The sequence below is a fragment of the Podarcis liolepis genome (genome assembly GCF_965112155.1).
Source record: "Podarcis liolepis genome assembly, chromosome: W".
In the NCBI taxonomy this organism is placed as follows: domain Eukaryota; kingdom Metazoa; phylum Chordata; class Lepidosauria; order Squamata; family Lacertidae; genus Podarcis; species Podarcis liolepis.
In genome coordinates, this window is record NC_139568.1 from 17498271 (window position 1) to 17505534 (window position 7264).

Below are 7264 nucleotides of genomic sequence, written 5' to 3' on the forward strand. Positions count from 1 at the left end.
TTGTAATATTGCAGGGTGCCCCCTGACCTCGGCTGACCAGCACTCTGAGCTTTACAATGTATTGGAATGCATGACCTCATATGGAGTTATGTCCCCCCCCCCTTCTGGGCAGTGTAACCCTATATCGTTTGTGGGTGGGTTAAAGCCTTGACCGGATGTAGGTAACGTGAGACATTGGAATGCAGCCATGCGGCTGGAGAGGAACAAAGGGCTATAAGAATAAACGGACTGGAGGAAGAGGAGAAGTCTGAATGAGCTGCCTCCGTCTATGGAAATATTGCTAGCCTCTGGGTCTTAATTTTATGCTTAAAAAGCACCATTTGTAACGGCGGGCTCCGACAAGTGGTGCCCCGTGTGAGGCAAACTTAAAAGAAGAGGCTAACTTAAAGAAAAGAGGCAAAATTAAAGAAAACAGTCTGAGGCAGACTAAGAGGATTTTAAAAGAAACTGTGAGAGGATTTTCGATCCAAGCAGTGGTTATCATCGGCTCACTACGTCCGGCAAGGATTGCAAAGCGCTTTACATCTTTAAAAAAGATCCCGGTGAGTTCGATCCCTTCTATTATATTGATTTTTGAAAAATGGGCAGCTCTTTGACTACTCCCCAACAGAACTTTTTAAAAGACTTAAAATTTCTCCTCTCCTCCAACAAATTGGAAGTTCCAGAGGGTGATTTGATACAGCTTATTCTGTGCATTCATGAACATTGCTCCTGGTTCCCTTTGAATGGAACATGTGAATTAAAACTTTGGGACAAGATTGGTGAACATTTTCATGAGCTCTCCAACATCAGTGCTCGGATTTTAAATGCATGGTGCAAGGTTCGATATGCTATGGGTTCCTTATTACCAAAAAATATCTCCCTGGCTGCATTGCCAACACAACCTCCAGCTTCTTTAATCCAGCCTGCTGTGTTAGAGTGTGCTGTGTTAGCCTCTGTTCCAATACTTGCCCTGCCAGCGGCTCTAGAACCCAAACCTCCAGATTACAGTTCCTCACCAGAGGACCCAATCCTGCAAAAATACCGTGGTCTGGCTGGAAATAATCCACATCTTTCAGAGGCAGGACCAGCTACCCATTTTCAACCTGCAGTTCTTGCCTGTTCCTTAATTCAGGATACTATGGCATTCCCTGTCATTGTGCCCCCTGCTGGTGCTCCAGCAGGAACTCAACCTTTTGAGCACCAACCTTTTGACTTTAAAATCTTGAAAGAGCTCCAATTGTCAGTTAGGACAAATGGATTTCAAGGCCCATTCACACAGGCTCTTTTGGAAGCCACATTAGCCCAGCCTTTGGTTCCAGATGACATCAAGCCTTTGGCACGTACAGTTTTACCCCCATCAGCTGGTGTTTTGTTTGACCACGAATGGGAAACTGCCTGCCATGCTTATGCTCAAGCCTTGTTACAACAAAACAGGGGAAATAATCCAAATATTACCCTTGCAGATGTCACAGATGCCATGATGGGGTGTGATCCTTTCGCTCAGGCTTCAGTACAAGCCACACTGTTGCAGATCTTATTGAGGGATACTGCTCTTGCTGCTCAACAAGCAATGAGAAAAATCCCGGAACCCACCAGTATCCAGTCGAGGTGGGGTTCAATCAGACAAGAACCTAGAGAATCATATTCTTCCTTTATGGACAGGCTGCTTACAGCAGTGAGTCATCAAATTGAAAATCCTGAAGCCAAACAAATAATTTTCAAACAATTGGCCTTGGAAAATGCCAAAGAGGATTGTAAAGTTGCACTGAGACCGAAAATACACAATCCTGCCACAGATACAGCAGCCATGCTTCGCATTTTTCAGTCTGTTGGTACAGCCACCCACAAGGCCCATTTGCTAGCCTCAGCGCTCAATGAAAACCAGCCTGTAGCCACTGATACGTTTCCAGCGTGGCAAACCAGGATCACCGATACCTCAGTGTGGGTAGAACGGTGGCCTCCACCAAAAGGAAAATCCGCAGCAATGGCACCATCTTGTTTCTAAACAGCTTATTTCTGAACAATTGACTTTCGGCCACATTGAACCATCTTCATCCCACTGGCTCCAGCAGACAAGGAACAGTTTGCTTTTACATTGCCAGTATATCACAATTCGCAACGATATCAGTGGATTGTCCTCAAGGCATGCGGAACTCCCCTACACTTTGTCAACATTTTGTGAGTGAAGCATTGAAACCTTTCCACATGCGCCACCTAGAGGTGCTGCACACAAGCTGCACACAAGCTGCATCTGGCCATATTTGCTACACAGTTGTTGCCAACAGGAATTTATATGCTCAGGCGGAACAAGAAGAAGACTATCTGCATTATAGAATGGTTGCATCTACCACATACCCCATCGAAGAACATTTATTCAGTAATTGAATCCACATCAGATTCTGTTATCAAAGGACATTCACAAGCGATAACTTTAAGCGGTTATGATGTTACCTCAATTTATTTACTTTTCTCACAGACTGAACAGCAGCATTTATTGATAACAAATGCTGCCGTGCAAATTGCTTTAGCTGATTTTATAGGTGTCATCATTTTTAACCCTCCAAAGGATGACCGTTTGACATTTCTGACACAGGTCACCTATGTTTTGGCTACCCCCTGTCTCTCACACCTCTCCCCTCTGCACTAACCCTCTTCACGGATGGAACAAAAAGTAGGGGGGTGGTGACATGGGAGGAGGGAGGAAAATGGAAATGCTTATTTACCCCACCACAGTCTTCTGCCCAGCGAGCAGAGCTAGCAGCTGTGATTCTTGCCTTTCAATCCTTTCCTACTCAACCTTTCAATCTTATTGTGGATACTCAGTATGTATATCGCCTTTTTGCTATGTTACCAATATCGTATATAACTCCTTCCTTGGATTCTGACTTGTTTTCCTTGTTTCTTGGCCTGCAGGCCTTACTTCAGCATAGAGAGTGCCCTTATTATGTTGCACAACTTCGCTCCCACACATCGCACCCAGGGTATTTAGCAGAGGGCAATGCAAGAGCAGATGCTTTGAGGGACATTCTGCCTTTTCTCTCTTTTCTGATCCTATACTATAGCATGTCATTCAGCACACTATCCGCTGTTTCTCAGTCATGGGTAAACCTGCGCGTATCAAAACTGATAATGGTCCAGCATATATTTCTAAAACATTTTCAGAATTTTGTATGTTGTGGAATGTGAAATTAACTCATGGCATACCCTTTAACTCCGCAGGTGGAAAGAGCACACCTGACGTTCAAAACACTATTGCTTAAACAGCTTGGCGGCCGAAGCATACCAACAGCAGATATCCCTTCGGCTGTTCACCAAGTTCTTTGTGTACCTAACCATTTTTATATCCATATCTTAGGACCCATAACCCCCACTTAATTGCATTTTAGGAAGGAGGAGGCACTCCCCTGCCCCTTGGTGGTGTACCGACGCTTGCCTGATCCCCCGTGGCATGGACCTGTCCCGCTGATCACGTGGGGACGAGGGTAAGCAGCAGTGGACGTCGAGGACAAGCCTTTGTGGGCTCCAGCTCGATGCGTGCGGCCATGGCGAGCCTCTTTAACCGCAGATGCGCCTTCCTAACCATTTGCCTTGCCATCCTTTGCTGCACCGTTATACAAGGAGAAGCAGACAACCCAATACAGTTGAAACCACCATAATTCACCTTATCGGCTGGCAAGCAGCTGTCGCCAGAATCCTACTCTGGCTGGCAGCATCCATGGCTCAGCCACTCTCGAACTATAAGAACAGCATTGTTGAATAAGACTTTTAGGGGTGAAAATTATCATAAGATATGGAGGAATATTATTTTTGTACAAGATATGATTAAGTTTACCAGTTTATTGCATGCTTCTAAATGTTGGTTATGTATGCACATGCCACCCTTTTGCGAGTCATTCAGGCATAATGCTTCATGATGTGCCTGTCAATGGATCTTTTCAATTTACAAATATTATATCCCCTAAGCAAACTTTTTGGCCCCCAGTACACTTGACCCTCCATGAGCCTGCACCCATTTATTTTCAAAATAAGGAGGGGAAAGAATCATGGGGCATATATCCAAACTGTCAATATACATTGAATTTCACTTTTAATAGCTCTTGTTCTCTTACAGGAACATACAATGACCAATCTCAGTGCTATAGAATTGACACCAGTGCATGGCTAAAAACTAGGAAAGAAGCCTACCATGCAGCTTGGAATCAGAATTCTTATATTCTTGGCTTCCGGATGGAAGTTGGCTTCGACATTTATTGATTTTAGTGATCATTATAGTAGTTAATTTTGTGTTGCTGTATACAATGTATTCTTTCTATAATCTCTGTATGTACTGCATGGTTCTCCAGTCCGCAGCCCGCTTCCGGTCTCACATGAGTCTGTCGCTCTCGATATAACCGTATTGGTTCTGATTAATTAAATAAAGAAAGAGGGCATGTGGGAGTCAGATAGCCACGGCAGAGGCTTGTAATATTGCAGGGTGCCCCCTGACCTCGGCTGACCAGCACTCTGAGCTTTACAATGTATTGGAATGCATGACCTCATATGGAGTTATGTTCCCCCCCCCTTCTGGGCAGTGTAACCCTATATCGTTTGTGGGTGGGTTAAAGCCTTGACCGGATGTAGGTAACGTGAGACATTGGAATGCAGCCATGCGGCTGGAGAGGAACAAAGGGCTATAAGAATAAACGGACTGGAGGAAGAGGAGAAGTCTGAATGAGCTGCCTCCGTCTATGGAAATATTGCTAGCCTCTGGGTCTTAGTTTTATGCTTAAAAAGCACCATTTGTAACGGCGGGCTCCGACAGTGAGGGGAAGGGATTCTTGTTTAATCACATAAGAAAAGTAGGGAGAGTTTTTTCCCCCTCCCCCCTCAGTCATTTGCCGTACCTTGTCTTGGCGTATCTTCTCATGTTTTATTCTTATCTTGTTTTACCAGAGATCTCTTCTGTTAGCAGTCTTTACTCCCCCTTCTCTCTTGAAATATGTGCATTCCTTTCATCCAAATTGTTTCTTTTGAAGTTCTTGCATCTAGTGGCGCGAATCAGGGACGGCGTCGAGGAGTGCCAAAATCCCACAGGATGGCTTTGTGCCTAGTGCCCCCACCCCACAAATTCGGGGGTGGTATAGGGCACAGCAGGCAAGGGCCGTCCCCCCCCCCCACAATCCTGGGGGGGTTAAAGAGGCTAATTACCCCCATCATAGCCTCCAAATTACCTCGTGTGGGTCGGAGAGATATTATTGTCAGCCATCTTCCGATGCGCCCCCTAGTCCACATTTAGCATCATACGTGGTGTCAAGGTAAAGACATGGCTGCAAAGGAGCTTCAAGGGTGCGTTCAGTTGTTCTTTGGCAAGCAGGGTTTGTTGACCGCACTTTTGGAGTTGACCACCAGTATTTGTTGTTTGGATTGAAACCATGCCTGCAGAAGGACATTTCCTCGGCAGATCAGCTTTGCAGGCAGCTTCATCAAGAGGGGAGGTGTGGGATAATTACATTGGGATGGCTCAGTTGGTAGAGCGTGACACTCTTAATCTCAGGGCTGTGGGTTCAAGGTCCACCTTACACAAAAAGGGGGAACTTGCAAGGTGGGCCCAGATGTATAAGGACAAAGCTTCTTGCTTTGGACCAGCCTGGGAAGGAGGCAGGGTGCAGGTAACAGGATAGAACACTTTCCTTGCCAGGCTGTCAATAGCTGGCAGTAACCACTCAGTGGCCGAAGCTCTGCTCATCTTCCTGGAGGCAGTGCCAGAACCAGTCCTTTAAGAGAGTTTGTGTACTGGTCCAGTAAACGCTTCCGCTGCGCCATCAGCAACGGCTCTCTTTGCAGAGCATTAATTAAGTCCAGTGCAGAGATTCTTGTTGCAGTACAAGCTTCAAAGTCTCAGCAGCAAAGAAATAACGACACAGGGAAGCCTGTCTTTCCAAAGACAGGTTTATTGCAGAAAGATAACAGAAACACCTCCGGAGCTTTCGGACATTTTTGCTTCATGCCCCACACCACGCAGAGAAAACAAACACTCTTTATATACTGAGCAACTTAACAACTTAACGAGCTTGACTACTTAAAGTTACATGACATTGCTAACTTGCCAGCGTCTTAGGTTTCACACCCTAACATCCTTTGCTATGAACTGTATCAGTGCTGCCTTGAGTGCTCACATGACAGCCACCTCTGTCGCCAGGTCAGCCCCAGAGCCCCATCTCTTCCTGGCTGGTCTGTGGTGTGTACAGAAGCATAGAATCAGAAGGGATTTCCAAAGTCATCTAGTCCAACTGTTGCCGTGAGTTACAGGAAATCCACTAAAACATCCCTGAAAGCCAGTAAACCGGCACACTGGCAGGAGGGTTAGTCTGGTCTGGGAAGCCTTGTTAACTGCAGAGGTTGCTGATGTCTCCTTTGATAACCATCCCTCTCGGTTGTGGAGGGGGGTGGGGTGCGCACATGTTGCCTTTTTGCTTTCTGACAAGGAGTTGTAACAATAGCTCACCTGTTTCAGTGAACCTCGCTTCAATTTCCAACACAGGAAGCAGCCATATACTGAATCAGACCCCTGAGCCATCTAGCTCAGTATTGTCGAAATTGACAAGCAGCGGCTCTCAAGGATTTCAGACAAGGGATGTTCCCTACCCTCCTTGGAGATGCTGGGGGTGGAACCTGAGACTTTCTGCATGAAAACACTTCCGGTGGAGCGTGATCCTGTCGCAAGCGAGGGATTTTCCGGAGAGAGGAATCCCGGCTATTTCGGAAGAAAAGGGGGTGCTACAGGGCGCAGTAGCCCCCTATTAAGCCTCTGGAGGGAGTCCAGGGTCTCAGGTTCCTGGCAGTGCCCAAAAAGCTGCCCGTCCGGCCGTCAGGTAGCCGCCGAAAGGAGGTGAAGAGCACGGCGGAACGGGATAGCGGGCTATCGGGAAGCCATTGCTGCATCCGAATAGCAAAGCCCCGAGCTTGCAAGGAACAGCGCTCCGCTCTCAAAACTAAGAAATTTGGACCTAATTAAATTACAAATTAGAAGATTTGGATTTAAGGAAGGCTCCGAAATAATAAAGATTTATTTGAGTTCAGCTGCCATCTGGAATCAGTTTTGACGCAGCAATACAAGCAGAGCTGGAAAATGAAAGTAAGTTGCCGCTATCGGCTATTGTTTCCGTTTCCCTCATAACTTTTAAGAACTTTTAAGAACAAAGTAAAGAAGTTAAAAGCAATTCCTGCAGAAGATTTAAAAAGTACAAGGCTACTATAAAAAAGGGGGAACAGAAAGTTATTAATGTGGTGTATAAAGGTCTTG

General features: G+C 46.0%; 1 long non-coding RNA gene across 1 annotated transcript; it reads right to left on the reverse strand.

Moving 5' to 3' along the window:
- Positions 1–561: 561 nt before the first annotated feature.
- Positions 562–2964, reverse strand: LOC310697862. The gene is made up of 2 exons (XR_014521224.1): positions 1935–2964; positions 562–1613 (listed from the first exon to the last, which is right to left on the reverse strand). It is a non-coding gene; the product is annotated as an uncharacterized lncRNA (long non-coding RNA).
- Positions 2965–7264: the final 4300 nt, after the last annotated feature.